The following is a 17042-nucleotide window of genomic DNA, read 5'->3' on the forward strand; positions in this document are numbered from 1 at the left end:
TGAAAGAAGGAGAAAGCGTGGTCAGCCCAACAATCAGGTTTCTGATTGAAGGCAGGCAATAAAAAACTTGGCATGCACATTCTTCCAAACTCTCACTCCCATATCTTGTGAATTATGACAGACAGGCTATTCTTGCTTCATGCACAAGCTATGTTGCTGTGCCTAGTTAGAGAAGCTCAAGGTGACCAGCATGCCTGTGCTGGCCTCTAGCCTTATGTGGATACACCACATGTGCCCTGGCTCCCTATATGTGGATTCCAATGTTGCTGCAGGGGAGGTGGATGGGAGGAGAGAGGGTAACTGTCATAAAACTCACTGGAACTACCTGAGATTGGCTATATGAGAAACAAGTTATGGTTTTCTTTGTTCCCTGGCAATGTAAAAGCAAACACATTTGGGTCAGAAGGAATTGCAATGGTACAAAAGGAAAGAATAGTGATGAGGCATGCCTCCTGGAGAGCCCTGCCACTACAAGGTCATGCTATGCTGCCCTCTTCCCCATTTTCATTGCATTCCACCTCTGGGGGGCAGGTTTCCCTAACTGTAGCATGCAGATAGCCCTGGGCTTCATGAGGGTTGAATGGTCCCAGTGCTGTGGTCTTTCTACATGCTGGCTGTCCTGCCAGCCCTTCAGTGGAGGTCAAGATTCCAGAGTCTGGAGATGCCCTTTTCTATAGGGCCACTCTTAGGCTTGTTTCTCCTTCTTGCCTCCAATCCCACACTGGAAGTTTCTAAATTGGCTCTCTGCTTGGCCCTCAGCTTGTCTGCCAGACCTTGGCCAGTTTTGTTTACCTAAGGGATTCACATCTATCCATTCATTCATCCATCCCATCAACAAATAGGCAATAAGCACCACTTTGTGCCAGGTCTGCTGAGAAGCTGGTGTCTCAGAAATGAGCCAGTGTCCCTGCCCTCAAGCTGAACAGGACAGTGGGGAGACAGACAAGAAAACAGAAACTTAAAATGTATTGTTAAAAACATTGAAAAGTGAGAGAAGGTGAAGATGAGAGTGGGTACAAGGTGTTCTGAAAACCAGAGGAGACTCCCCAACAGAGGGAAGGGTCAGGGAAGGCAGGAGCTGTTAGAGAAGCAGTTTCTGGTGGTGGTTAAGAACTCCTGGAGGCCTTGTCTGGATTTGGATACCAGTACTGCTTCTTTTTACCTGTGCGGCGGGGGCAAGTAACCTACCTCTCTGTGCCTCAGTCTCTCATCAGCACCTACACAGCCCAGTGTTAACTATTATTTTCACTATGCTCAGCCCTAGAGAACAAGTAGAAGTTAACCAGGCAGAGTGACTGGAGGAGGGAAGTCCAGGCAGAGAGCAGCTTTCTCAATAGCCAGGGATAAGAGAGAGGCTGGGACATACAAGCAATCTACAATGGCTGAAGCACGGAGTTTCTGAAGGAGAAGTAATGGGAGGTGAGCATAGAGCAGACAGCTGGCATGGCCTGTGCTGTCCAGCATCAGTGCCAATTACAGCTGTTAAACAGGGTGCTCACCAAGGCTGTCCTCCAAAGCTCATCACTCCCTATAGCAAATATGACCCCCCTTTTCAGTTTTTCATGCCAAATGCCAGGATTTCACCCCATCGTGCTTTTTTCCATGCTTAGGCTCTGTCTCACTCCATACTACATGGATCATGAAGCTGCTGACTGCAGCAGTAACAGCACAGAGCAGGGACGGCAGCTCCCTCACTCCCCTCCTCATTTACCTCATGCCTCCACTGAAAGAGGATATTTTTATACTGCCCATTCTTACAATCTGCTCAAGTCACCAAAGATACATGGTTGACGTTAGCAAAAATACTGTAAAAATGTAAAAATGGTTAACCCGAGCTAGGCAGAAAAAAAAAAGAAAGGAGCAAACAGCAAAGTGTATTTTTATCTGGTTTCCTATCTGGAGCCTGGGAGGAATAAAGGCAACCAGGCTGGACCTCCACAGGCACACATCCCACTTTTGCAAAGAAGACAGTCCTAATTTTCCCTGAGGATGCTGGCAAGCTTTTGTGGTGGGGGAGATGTCCTCAGCTCAAGTGCCAGCTACACGACAAATGCCTGGAGGGCATGCTCAGGCTGTGGCTGCAGCAGGACTCTGTTCTCATCATCCCCCAGAACATGAATGAATTTACTGGTTTTATCTACATGTTCCCCATGGCTGGGAAGAGAGGTGGAGAATTCATCCAGTGAAGCAGCAGCTACCAAACACCTGGAGGTCAATGTCTGACAGTGCAGAGACCCCAAGTTGTGTGTTGCCATTAGGGGAGGTGCTGTTGTCACACCTCGAGATGGCTTGGGCTCCCCCAGAAAAGAAGGGCTTTGGTTCTCTCAAAATACCTGGGTTAAGTGAGGTAGGAGAGAGTTGGAGTTTAATTAGTATACTGTGTGTGTGTGGTGTGTGAGTGAGAGAGAGAGACAGAGACAGAGAACCAGATTGTGTGTGAGAATGTATCAATCTGTGTGCGAGAGTGGGAGACAGAGAAAACTTGGCAGTGTAGGTCTCTGAGTAAAAGAGAGTTAGGGCTTGCTTATCTTTTGTGTGTGTTTGTGTCAGAGAGAGGAGGGGAGATGACAGTGTGGCTCTTCTGAATTTCAAAGAGGTGATTTGGGAGTCTGCGAGTGTCCTCCTCTGCCAAGTCTGGAGCAAACCCCAGGGGCTGTCAGTGACAGCTGTGGAGCCGCTCCCTCTTGCCTGGAAAGTGGCAGTGCCTGGCCCACGGCAAGGAGCCTCCAGCCCTCCTGCCACCTTGCACTGTTGGGCCTCACTGAACATGGAGCTTGGGCTGTCACCGCCGCCCCCCTCCATCCCAGCAGGTGGCTGAGCCTTCGAGAAGAGCCCCTGGACAGGCAGGTGACAGCTTGTCATGGCAGGCTCTCCTGCTCAGCTGAAGAGAAGGGGGACACTGACCTGGGAGGCAGAACAAAAGGAAATGCAAAGTCAGGGGAGCACAAGAGTGGGCACTTTGTTTCCTAGGAATTTTAAACCTTCCTTCCATCTTTTCAAACATCATTGTCAATGTTGCCTTCTGGTGCTCAGAGGTAGTCATGGTGATGATTATTGATATAATCAATATCAATATCAATTATTGACATAATTAATATTATCAAGTGATGATTATAACTTGTCTTCAATTATGTGAAAGGAAATCTATTAATTTAGAGGACGGTGACCAGCCCTGTGGAGGGAAGCAAAAGAAAAGGAAGTAGAACCCTGCTGCAGCAGGCAGGGTTCTGCCAGCCAGGCGGTCCTGCTGCTGCTGCATGAGGAACTTGGACCAGACACCAGGGCCAACACAGCCATGTGACTTTAAAGTGCCCTAAGAGCCCCCAGCTCCCCAGTGCAGGCATGAGGAAGGGGCATAGAGGAGTGCTTGCTCCATTGGGTGGTGAGGAACATCAGGGAAAAATTCTCAGGGCAGTGAAGAATGCATGGGGCTCACTGGAAAGGAATCTGCATTCATACAGACACAGAAGTGCTGACACTGGGCTTGGGGAGAGCACTGTTCCTGGCAGGGGTTTCTACGAGGTACCAGATGACTTGCTTCCCCTGGGGATGCTAAGGGCATGGGTCTGCTTTCTGCAGGGACTGGATTTCCCTAGAGCTGCCGCAGGGGTCACTGTTGGAGCATGGGGGAGGGAGAAGAGAAGAAGAGGAAGAGGCAGCTCACTGTCATTAGGGGTCTGAGTTCCCTTCAAGACTTCATACACACCTTCCACACAAAGCTTTGCACTGAATGGTTGTGTTGCCAAGAATTCTTCAAATGTTTGAAAACCACTGCTTCAGAATAATTATGTCTTAGCTCAGATATAAGATAAACTTAAGTGTGTGTGTGTGTGTGTGTGTGTGTGTGTGTGTGTGTGTAGAATTTGCTGAACTAAGAGAAGATATCTGGCGGTGAATTAATCCTAACCCTGCCATCCTCAAGGTCATCTGCTGACCCACATCCACACCTGCCAGCAGGTATGATGCCAACAGGTAGAAGCTCTTGGTGTAGAGGCATTTTAGTCCCTCAGCTTCAGACAGCCTGCAGCAAGCATCTATGTAGCACCCATTCTGTCCTCAGTACTCTGCTGGGGACATGGTAATGATGAGCCTCAGCCCTACTCTCAATGGGCAATGGATATCCCTAACACCATACAGCCAGCACACTGTCTTGCCACAGTGAGGTTACAGAAGTACAACACATAGCTTTGGTTCTAGAGCCCACCCAAGTATGAAGTTTTCCAGGCCAAGGTCCAGGCATATGACTGATTCCTTTTCCTAATTACTTATTGTTGAGAAGCCCAGAGGGTAGCACTTCTATGTGTCTGGGCATTGCTACAGCACTTTTCTCCACCATCTTGTGTGAGATGAAATCTCAATGGGATTATGGCAGAAATCCAGCCACTCATGAATACTGAGTATTGTGTTCATGGACTTGTTCACCAAATATTTCTGTTGTGCAGCATGAGAGAATCCCCTTGAAGTTTGGAAGTGATAGGTTCATGGCTGAGTGTATCATGAAATGGCTCTGAATTTCATAATGCCCGCTATTCCAAAAGGTTTATAATATATAAAGTATATTGAGGTTGTTGTGAAAGTCCAACATGATAGATATTTAAAACACAAAGGTGGAGCCAAGATGGCCGAATAGGAACAGCTCCGGTCTCCAGCTCCCAGCCTGAGCAACACAGAAGACGGGTGATTTCTGCATTTCTGCTTGAGGTACTGGTTTCATCTCACTAGGGAGTGCCAAACAGTGGGTGCAGGACAGTTGGTGAAGCGCACTGTGCGCGAGCCGAAGCAGGGCGAGGCATTGCCTCACTCGGGAAGTGCAAGGGGTCAGGGAGTTCCCTTTCCTAGTCAAAGAAAGGGGTAACAGACGGCACCTGGAATATCGGGTCAGTCCCACTCTAATACTGTGCTTTTCCAATGGTCCTGGAAAACGGCACACTAGGAGATTGTGTCCCGCACCTGGCTCGGAGGGTCCTATGCCCACGGAGTCTCGCTGAGTGCTAGCACAGCAGTCTGAGATCAAGCAGCAAGGCGGCAGCGAGGCTGGGGGAGGGGCGCCCGCCATTGCCCAGGCTTGCTTAGGTAAATAAAGCAGCCAGGAAGCTGGAACTGGGTGGAGCCCACCACAGCTCAAGGAGGCCTGCCTGCCTCTGTAGGCTCCACCTCTGGGGGCAGGGCACAGACAAACAAAAAGTCAGCAGGAACCTCCTCAGAATTAAATGTCTCTGTCTGACTGACAGCTTTGAAGAGAGTAGTGGTTCTCCCAGCAAGCAGCTGGAGATCTGAGAACGGACAGACTGCCTCCTAAAGTGGGTCCCTCACCCCTGAGCAGCCTAACTGGGAGGCACCCCCCTAGTAGGGACAGACTGACACCTCATTCGGCCGGGTACTCCTCTGAGACAAAACTTCCAGAGGAACTATCAGACAGCTGAATTTGTGGTCTCACGAAAATCTGCTGTTCTGTAGCCACTGCTGCTGACACCCAGCCAAACAGGGTCTGGAGTGGACCTCTAGTAAACTCCAACAGACCTTCAGCTGAGGGTCCTGTCTGGTAGAAGGAAAACTAACAAACAGAAAGGACATCCACACCAAAAACCCATCTGTACATCACCATCATCAAAGACCAAAAGTAGATAAAACCACAAAGATGGGGAAAAAACAGAGCAGAAAAACTGGAAACTCTAAAAAGCAGAGCACCTCTCCTCCTCCAAAGGAACGCAGTTCCTCACCAGCAACGGAACAAAGCTGGATGGAGGATGACTTTGACGAGTTGAGAGAAGAAGGCTTCAGACGATCAAACTACTCTGAGCTATGGGAGGAAATTCAAAACAACAGCAAAGAAGTTAAAAACTTTGAAAAAAAATTAGAAGAATGGATAACTAGAATAACCAATGGAGAGAAGGGCTTAAAGGAGCTGATGGAGCTGAAAGCCAAGTTTCGAGAACTACGCGAAGATTGCAGAAGCCTCAGTAGCAGATGCGAACAACTGGAAGAAATGGTATCAGTGATGGAAGATGAAATGAATGAAATGAAGCGAGAAGGGAAGTTTAGAGAAAAAAGAAATGAACAAAGCCTCCAAGAAATTTGGGACTATGTGAAAAGACCAAACCTACGTCTGATTGGTGTACCTGAAAATGATGGGGAGAATGGAACCAAGTGGGAAAACACTCTGCAAGATATTATCCAGGAGAACTTCCCCAATCTAGCAAGGCAGGCCAACATTCAGATTCAGGAAATACAGAGAATGCCACAAAGATACTCCTTGAGAAGAGCAACTCCAAGACACATAATTGTCAGATTCACCAAAGTTGAAATGAAGGAAAAAATGTTAAGGGCAGCCAGAGAGAAAGGTCGGGTTACCCACAAAGGGAAGCCCATCAGACTAACAGCTGATCTCTCAGCAGAAACTCTACAAGCCAGAAGAGAGTGGGGGCCGATATTCAACATTCTTAAAGAAAAGAATTTTCAACCCAGAATTTCATATCCAGCCAAACTAAGCTTCATAAGTGAAGGAGAAATAAAATACTTTACAGACAAGCAAATGCTGAGTGATTTTGTCACCACCAGGCCTGCCCTAAAAGACCTCCTGAAGGAAGCACTAAACATGGAAAGGAACAACCAGTACCAGCCACTGCAAAAACATGCCAAATTGTAAAGACCATCGAGGCTAGGAAGAAACCATCAACTAACGAGCAAAATAACCAACTAACATCATAATGACAGGATCAGATTCACACATAACAATATTAACGTTAAATGTAAATGGGCTAAATGCTCCAATCAAAAGACACAGACTGGCAAACTGGATAAGGAGTCAGGACCCATCAGTGTGCTGTATTCAGGAAACCCATCTCATGTGCAGAGACATACATAGACTCACGATAAAGGGATGGAGGAAGATCTATCAAGCAAATGGAAAACAAAAAAAGGCAGGGGTTGCAATCCTAGTCTCTGATAAGATAGACTTTAAACCAACAAAGATCAAAAGAGACAAAGAAGGCCATTACATAATGGTAAAGGGATCAATTCAACAAGAAGAGCTAACTATCCTAAATATATATGCACCCAACACAGGAGCACCCAGATTCATAAAGCAAGTCCTGAGTGACCTACAAAGGGACTTAAACTCCCACACAATAATAATGGGAGACTTTAACACACCACTGTCAACATTAGACAGATCAATGAGACAGAAAGTTAACAAGGATATCCAGGAATTGAACTCAGCTCTGCACAAAGTGGACCTAATAGACATCTACAGAACTCTCCACCCCAAATCAACAGAATATACATTTTTTTTCCAGCACCACACCACACGTATTCCAAAATTGACCACATAGTTGGAAGTAAAGCTCTCCTCAGCAAATGTAAAAGAACAGAAATTATAACAAACTGTCTCTCAGACCACAGTGCAATCAAACTAGAACTCAGGATTAAGAAACTCACTCAAAACTGCTCAACTACATGGAAACTGAACAACCTGCTCCTGAATGACTATTGGGTACATAATGAAATGAAGGCAGAAATAAAGATGTTCTTTGAAACCAACGAGAACAAAGACACAACATACCAGAATCTCTGGGACACGTTCAAAGCAGTGTGTAGAGGGAAATTTATAGCACTAAATGCCCACAAGACAAAGCAGGAACGATCCAAAATTGACACCCTAACATCACAATTAAAAGAACTAGAAAAGCAAGAGCAAACACACTCAAAAGCTACCAGAAGGCTAGAAATAACTAAAATCAGAGCAGAACTGAAGGAAATAGAGACACAAAAAACCCTTCAAAAAATTAATGAATCCAGGAGCTGGTTTTTTGACAAGATCAACAAAATTGATAGACTGCCAGCAAGACTAATAAAGAAGAAAAGAGAGAAGAATCAAATAGATGCAATAAAAAATGAAAAAGGGGATATCACCACCGATCCCACAGAAATACAAACTACCATCAGAGAATATTACAAACACCTCTATGCAAATAAACTAGAAAATCTAGAAGAAATGGATAAATTCCTCGACAAATACACCCTCCCAAGACTAAACCAGGAAGAAGTTGAATCTCTGAATAGACCAATAACAGGTTCTGAAATTGTGGCAATAATCAATAGCTTACCAACCAAAAAGAGTCCAGGACCTGATGGATTCACAGCCGAATTCTACCAGAAGTACAAGGAGGAACTGGCACCGTTCCTTCTGAAACTATTCCAATTGTTAGAAAAAGAGGGAATCCTCCCTAACACATTTTATGAAGCCAGCATCGTCCTGATACCAAAGCCTGGCAGAGACATAACCAAAAAAGAGAATTTCAGACCAATATCCTTGATGAACATTGATGCAAAAATCCTCAATAAAATACTGGCAAACCAAATCCAGCGGCCCATCCAAAAGCTTATACACCAAGATCAAGTGGGCCTCATCCCTGGGATGCAAGCCTGGTTCAACATATGCAAATCAATAAATGTAATCCAGCATATAAACAGAACCAAAGACAAAAACCACATGATTATCTCAATAGATGCAGAAAAGGCCATTGACAAAATTCAACAACCCTTCATGCTAAAAACTCTCAATAAATTATGTATTGATGGGACGTATCTCAAAAGAATAAGAGCTATCTATGACAAACCCACAGCCAATATCATACTGAATGGGCAAAAACTGGAAGCATTCCCTTTGAAAACGGGCACAAGACAGGGATGCCCTCTCTCACCACTCCTATTCAACATAGTGCTGGAAGTTCTGGCCAGAGCAATCAGGCAGGAGAAGGAAATAAAGGGTATTCAATTAGGAAAAGAGGAAGTCAAACTGTCCCTGTTTGCAGATGACATGATTGTATATCTAGAAAACCCCATTGTCTCAGCCCAAAATCTCCTTAAGCTGATTAGCAACTTCAGCAAAGTCTCAGGATACAAAATCAATGTACAAAAATCACAAGCATTCTTGTACACCAATCACAGACAAACAGAGAGCCAAATCATGAGTGAACTCCCATTCACAATTGCTTCAAAGAGAATAAAAAACCAGGAATCCAACTTACAAGGGATGTGAAGGACCTCTTCAAGGAGAACTACAAACCACTGCTCAATGAAATAAAAGAGGATACAAACAAATGGAAGAACATTCCATGCTCATGGGTTGGAAGAATCAATATCGTGAAAATGCCCATACTGCCCAAGGTAATTTATAGATTCAATGCCATCCCCATCAAGCTACCAATGACTTTCTTCACAGAATTGGAAAAAACTACTTTAAAGTTCATATGGAACCAAAAAAGAGCCTGCATCGCCAAGTCAATCCTAAGCCAAAAGAACAAAGCTAGAGGCATCAAGCTACCTGACTTCAAACTATACTACAAGGCTACAGTAACCAAAACAGCATGGTACTGGTACCACAACAGAGACATAGATCAATGGAACAGAACAGAGCCCTCAGAAATGATGCCGCATAGCTACAACTATCTGATCTTTGACAAACCTGACAAAAACAAGAAATGGGGAAAGGATTCCCTATTTAATAAATGGTGCTGGGAAAACTGGCTAGCCATATGTAGAAAGCTGAAACTGGATCCCTTCCTTACACCTTATACAAAAATTAATTCAAGATGGATTAAAGATTTAAATGTTAGACCTAAAACCATTAAAATCCTACAAGAAAACCTAGGCAATACCATTCAGGACATAGGCGTGGGCAAGGACTTCATGTCTAAAATACCAAAAGGAATGGCAACAAAAGCCAAAATTGACAAATGGGATCTCATTAAACTAAAGAGCTTCTGCACAGCAAAAGAAACTACCATCAGAGTGAACAGGCAACCTACAGAATGGGAGAAAATTTTTGCAACCTACTCATCTGACAAAGGGCTAATATCCAGAATCTACAATGAACTGAAACAAATTTACAAGAAAAAAACAAACAACCCCATCAAAAAGTGGGCAAAGGACATGAACAGACACTTGTCAAAAGAAGACATTTATGCAGCCAAAAAACACATGAAGAAATGCTCATCATCACTTGCCATCAGAGAAATGCAAATCAAAACCACAATGAGATACCATCTCACACCAGTTAGAATGGCCATCATTAAAAAATCAGGAAACAACAGGTGCTGGAGAGGATGTGGAGAAATAGGAACACTTTTACACTGTTGGTGGGACTGTAAACTAGTTCAACCATTGTGGAAGTCAGTGTGGCGATTCCTCAGGGATCTAGAACTAGAAATACCATTTGACCCAGCCATCCCATTACTGGGTATATACCCAAAGGAATACTACGCAGCCATAAAAAATGATGAGTTCATGTCCTTTGTAGGGACATGGATGAAACTGGAAAACATCATTCTCAGTAAACTATCGCAAGGACAAAAAACCAAACACTGCATGTTCTCACTCATAGGTGGGAATTGAACAATGAGAACTCATGGACACAGGAAGGGGAAGATCACACTCCGGGGACTGTTGTGGGGTTGGGGATGGCGGGAGGGACAGCCTTAGGAGATATACCTAATGCTAAATGACGAGTTAATGAGTGCAGGAAATCAACATGGCACATGGATACATATGTAACAAACCTGCACATTGTGCACATGTACCCTAAAACCTAAAGTATAATAATAAAAAAAAAAAGTCAGGAAACAACAGGTGCTGGAGAGGATGTGGAGAAATAGGAACACTTTTACACTGTTGGTGGGACTGTAAACTAGTTCAACCATTGTGGAAGACAGTGTGGCGATTCCCCAGGGATCTAGAACTAGAAATACCTTTTGACGCAGCCATCCCATTACTGGGTATATACCCAAAGGACTATAAATCATGCTGCTATAAAGACACATGCACACGTATGTTTATTGTGGCACTATTCACAATAGCAAAGACTTGGAACCAACCCAAACGTCCAACAAGGATAGAATGGATTAAGAAAATGTGGCACATATACACCATGGAATACTATGCAGCCATAAAAAATGATGAGTTCATGTCCTTTGTAGGGACAAGGATGAAGCTGGAAACCATCATTCTCAGCGAACTATCGCAGGGACAAAAAGACCAAACACTGCATGTTCTCGCTCATAGGCGGGAATTGAACAATGAGAACACTTGGACACAGGAAGAGGAACATCACACACTGGGGTCTGTTGTGAGGTGGGGGGAAGAGGGGAGGGATAGCATTAGGAGATATACCTAATGTAAATGATGAGTTAATGGGTGCAGCACACCAACATGGCACATGTATACATATGTAACAAATCTGCACGTTGTGTACATGTACCCTAGAACTTAAAGTATAATAAATATAGATACAAAAAATAAAAAGAAAAAGAAATAATTAAGAAAAAAAAAGAAAATTAACCTCTGCACAATGGGCAAAGATTTCAATAGACATTTTACCAAAAAAGATATATTGATGACCAGTAAATCCATAAAAAATGCTCAAGAGGAATGCAGATTAAAACATAGAAGAAATACAGAGTAAAACCACAATTAAGTACCACTGTATCTCTATTGGAATGTCTGAAATAAAAACTGGTGATCACACCAAGTGTTGGAAAAGATATGCAGCAGTTAGAACTCTTATAAGCTGCTGGTGGGAATGTAAAGCAATCAATAAAACACTTTTGAAAATTAAAAAAAAAACCACACAATATATTCTTATTGTCATTAAACAATAAATCATTGAATGTTGTGTATTGAGTTATATCCCCGCAAAAGACATGTTGAAGTCCTAACCTGTGATACCTGTGAATGTGATCTTATTTGGAAACAAGGCATTTGCAAATATAATCAAGTTAAGATGACATCATACTGGATTAGGATGAGCCTTGAATTTCATGCTGGCATCCTTATAAGGCCGAATGAAAATACAGCAACACACCAGGGAGAACACCATGATGAAGATGTAGGCAGAGATTGGGGTGATGCATCTACAAACCAAGTTATATCAAGAATTGATGGCAACTAGGAGAGAGACATAGAATAGATCCTCCTTAGAGCCTTCAAAGGGAGAATGACCCTGCCAACACCTTGATCTCAGACTTCCAGCCTCCAGAACTATGATAGAATAAATTTCTGTTTAAAGCTGTTCAGTTTGTGATACTTTGTTATAGAAGCCATGAGAAACTAATACATTGAGTATATACAATTTTATCAGATACTAGTTTAACAATACTATTGTTAAGTTCCTAGGTGGCAGAACCATCATGGGCTACTATTAGGGGGCAAGAGGACTTGGGAGTGAGGGATAGCTCCAACACTTTATATCAAAGCCCCTCAATTAACCACAGGGCCCTTTTAAAATTTCATCAGTGCTGATGATCAGACCTCAGCCACAGTTCATACCTTGAAGCACTGCCCTTTGTCACCCTGCCTGAGGGAGAATTCTATCCTCACTCTACCAGCAGTGTCCCCAGACTCAGACGGCCACTCCAGGCCTAGGTAAGAGTGGCCTAGGTAAATGCACAACACCGGCTGAAAGCTAGGCCAATACACCTTTTCTTTGATTACTCAGAAGGCCTAGCCCAGTGGTTCTCAAGCTTGGTTACCTACTGGAATCACCTGGGGAAAGTTTGTTTGTTTGCTTGTTTTTAAAGCCATGAATATTCTAATTTATTCGAATTTCTCGGAGTGGTGCCCAAGCATTGGTAGGTTTTTGGTGATGCTTCAGGTGATTTGAATGTCAGGCCATTAGTCACAGCTACTGGCTGGAGCAGTGGTTCTCAAATTTGAATGTGTATCAGAACCTACTGGAGGGCTCATAAAACTGGTTCTAACCCAGACTTTAAAATTTACTAGTTCTGGGGTAGGGCCTGAGAATTTGCATTCCTAACAAATTCCCAGTGTGGTTCTCACACTTTGAGAACTGTTGGCATAGATCAATCCGACATAAGTCATGCATTGCTTTAGGAATTGTCTTAAATACAAACTCTGATAATTGTTAGTGCCTGGTTTAAGAAGGATTCTGAGGCTTCATGACTGGGTTCAGCAAGGGGTTGTGACTAATGACTACATGTAAGAATAATCTGAGGCATATTCAAATCATCAATGCTCAGGCACCACTCCCAGAGACTCTAAATTAGAATACTCAAGGCACTAACAAAAAATAAAACTTTCCCCAGGTGACCCCAATGAGCAACCAAGCTTGAGAACCACTGGGCTAGACCTTCCAGGTATGGAGAGAAGAGGGGTATTTGTGTTGATGAGCAATGTCTTCCTTGGGTGAGGAAGTAGGCAGCTGTTTGTATGGCAAGTGATATGGTTTGCCTGTGTTACTACCCAAATCTCATCTTGAATTGTAGTTCCCCTAATCCCCACTTATTGTATGAAGGACCCAGTGGGAGGGAATTTAATCATGAGGGTGGTTATCCTCATGCTGTTCTCGTGATAGTGGGTGAGTTCTCACAAGATCTGATGGTTCTATAAGGGACTTTTCCCCCTTTTGCTCAGCACTTCTCCTTCCTGCCACCACGTGAAGAAGGACAAGTTTGCTTCCACTTCCACCATGATTGTAAGTTTCCTGAGGCCTCCCCAGCCATGCTGAACTGTGAGTCAATTAAACCTCTTTCCTTTATAAATTACCCTGTCTTGGGTATGTCTTTATTAGCAGTGTGAGAACAGACTAATACAGTAAATTGGTACCAGTAGAATAAGGATATCTGAAAATGTGGAAGTGACTTTGGAACTAGGTAACAGGCAGAGGTTGGAACGGTTTAGAGGACTCAGGAGAAGACACAAAAATGTGGGCAAGTTTGGAACTTCCTAGAGACTTGTTGAATGGCTTTGACCAAAATGCTGATAGTGATATGGACAACGAAGTCCAGGCTAAGGTGGTCTCAGATGGAGATGAAGAACTTGTTGGGAACTAGAGCAAAGGTGACTTTCGCTGTGCTTTAGCAAGGAGACTGGAAGCTTTTTGCCCCTGCCCTAGAGGTCTGTGGAAGTTTGAACTTGAGAGAGATTATTTGGGGAATCTGGCAGGAGAAATTTCTAAGCGGCAAAGTATTCAAGAGGAAGAGAACATAAAAGTTTGGAAAATTTGCAGCCTGATGATGAGATAGGAAAGAAAAACCCATCTTCTGGGGAGAAATTTAAGGGGCTGTAGAAATTCTCATAACTAATAAGGAGGTGAGTCTCCAGGGCATGTCAGAGACCTTCACCACAGTCCCTCCCATCACAGAGCTGGAGGCCTAGGAGGGAAAAATGGTTTCCTGGGCCAGGTCCAGTTTCCCCCTACTGTGTGGAGCCTTGGAACTGCAGAACTGTATCTCAGCTGCTCCAGCTATGGCCAAAAGAGGTCAAGGTATAGCTCAGGCCGTTGCTTCAGAGGGTGCAAGTCCCGAGGCTTGGCAGCTTCCACATGATGTTAGTCCTGCGAGTGTGTGGAAGACAAGAATTGAGGTTTGGGGATCTCTGCCTAGATTTCAGAGGATGTATGGAAATGCCTGGATGTCCAGGAAGAAGATTGCTTCAGGGGTAGAGCCCTCATGGAGAACCTCTGCTAGGGCAGTGTGGAAGAGAAACGTGAGGTTGGAGGCCCCACACAGAATCTCCACTGTGGCACTGCCTGGTGGAGCTGTGAGAAGAGGGCCATCATCCTCCAGACCCTAGAATTATAGATCTGCCAACAGCTTGCATTGTACACCTGGAAGAGCTGCAGACACTCAAGGCCAGCCTGTGGAAGTAGCCAGGAGGGGAGCTGTACCCTGCAAAGCTTCAGAGGCAGACTTGCCCAAGGCTGTGGGAGCCCACCTCTTGTATCAGCATGACCTGGATGTGAGACATGGAATCAAAGGATATCATTTTGGAACTTTAAGGTTTAATAACTGCCCATTGGATTTTGGACTTGCATGGGGCCTGTAGCCCCTTTGTTTGGCCCATTTCTTCCCTTTGGAATGGGTGTATTTACCCAATGCCTGTACCCCCATTGTAACTAGGAAGTAACTAATTTGCTTTTGATTTTACAGGCTCATAGGTGGAAGAGACCTGCCTTGTCACAGATGAGACTTTGGACTTGGATTTTTGGGTTAATGCTGGAACGAGTTAAGATTTTGGGGGACTGCTGGAATGGCATGACTATGTTTTGAAATGTGAGGACATAAGATTTAGGAGGAGTCAGAAGTGGAATGGTATGATTTGGCTATATCGCCACCCAAATCTCATCTTGAATTGTAGTTCCCATGATCCCTATGTGTTGTAATAGAGACCCAGTGGAGGTAATTTAATCACGGAGGCAGTTACCCTTCTGTTCTACTGTACTAGTGAGTGAGTTCTCACAAGATCTGATTATTTTATAAGGAGTTTCCCCCCTTTTGCTTGGCACTTCTTGCTGCCGTCATGTGAAGAAAGGCATGTTTGCTTCTCCTTCCACCATGATTGTAAGTTTCCTGAAGCCTCCCCAGCCATGCTGAACTGTGAGTCAATTAAACCTCTTTCTTTATAATTACCCAGTCTTGAGTACGTCTTTATTAGCAGCATGAGAACAGACTAATACAGCAAATATTTTTCAACATTGTACTAAGCCTCAAAAGATCTTAAAATGATGAAAAAGGAAAAAAGCAGCAAATTGGCCTCATTAATGTTTCTGTCAAGTGTATCTGTGGCCCAAAGGAAATGGAGGGCAAATTGAGATAAAGTTTACATTGTATGTCAACCTGGAGTTGGCAGGTTGGACACTCTGCCTTGGAGCAGTGACCCTCCTGACTGTGTGGTTGACCAGCCTGGGTACAGCACCTGCTTGTGAGTGAGGGTTTGTGCAATCCATTGTAGACAAGTTCACACACAGATGGGCCTGCCCTCAGGGGGCATCCATGTGGCACACCCTTGCTTCTGTTCCACAGTAACTGTCTACTGCACTGCTCTAAAGTGAGCTGCAAGTGTTTCTGTGTCAAATTAGAAAGGTATTTTAGAATAAATGTCTCAACTTAAAAGTACTCTGAAAGTACACTGACCCATTTTCCTCAATCTAATGAGTAAAGTGATATTTTTCCAGATAAGACTCGTATCAGCTAAGAAGGAAAAGAAGTTTTTGCCTAAAAGGTTATCTTGCTCTGAGTGTCACCAGCTTCTAACAGCTAGTGGAAATGGCTTCTGGCTGCTGAACTGCAACCGAGTCTATATAATAAAGAGGCTGTTCCCAGTTCCCCAGGATGCCAGGAATTTGCATGAAAACAGTCTCTCATCTTCTGAAAGAGTTCATCTGGCCCTGCTGCTTATTTCTTTCCAGAAGCCACAATCTTGATGGTGACACTGTAATTTATTACTGTGCTAAGGATTATGATGCAACATACAGAGAATGAAAACTTGAGGTGGGAAGTAGGCTGCAGAAAAAGGTGAGCTTTTGGAGAGGAGGGTCTCGTTTGTCATGCAAATGGCACATATAACAGAGAAAAGGGCTGGGAGAAAAGACAACCCAAAAAGACACACAGCATTAGCTGCCGACAAAATTGTTTCTAAATTGAATGTTTTTCAAAGCTTTTCTTGAAGCATTAGCTGCTCCTCCAAAATGAATGGCAGAATGTATTTCATTCTAGTAATAAAATGTGTGATTTGAATTACTACAAATGGAAAGATTTACAACCAGGTGGGGTCCTTGCTGCCTCTCCTCTGAGCTTTGTGAGCGCTGAAACCCTTCTGTGCGATGCTGCGAAAGGTAATTGCAGCCCAAACATAATTTTCCAGCAGCTACAGAAAGGCTTATTTGGACATAAATTAACTAAAAATATGCGGATGATAGTGTGTATTTCATGTGTGAAGAACAGAAAGGCCACTTGGTGACATTTCCCAACTGGAAAAAAAATCTTCAACCAAACAGACGTCATTTTTCTGTACTATACTGACTGGGCAAACAGCTGTCTTTTACTATCCACACCCAAAACAGCCTCTGATGGCCAGGATATAGGCATTATTATTTCTATTTATTATCCAGTGCTTCTTGAGTTTACAATTAAAAAGAAAGGATGGAGAGACAAGGGCTAAATAATTAACTAGCTGCCTTCATTCATTTGACAAGCAGACCCCTCTCTGAGCCAGGCCAGGGACAATAAAGGGCAAAGAAACAGCAT

At 43.9% G+C, this 17042-nt stretch overlaps 1 protein-coding gene across 7 annotated transcripts in view; it reads right to left on the bottom strand.

The window, feature by feature from the left end:
- The window catches only part of EPHB1 (EPH receptor B1), a 501064-nt gene that overhangs the window by 13260 nt on the left and 470762 nt on the right, over positions 1 to 17042 (bottom strand). The gene's annotated exons all lie outside the window — the stretch shown is intronic.

Source organism: Hylobates moloch, unplaced genomic scaffold (assembly GCF_009828535.3).
Source record: "Hylobates moloch isolate HMO894 unplaced genomic scaffold, HMol_V3 SCAFFOLD_22, whole genome shotgun sequence".
NCBI classification, from domain to species: domain Eukaryota; kingdom Metazoa; phylum Chordata; class Mammalia; order Primates; family Hylobatidae; genus Hylobates; species Hylobates moloch.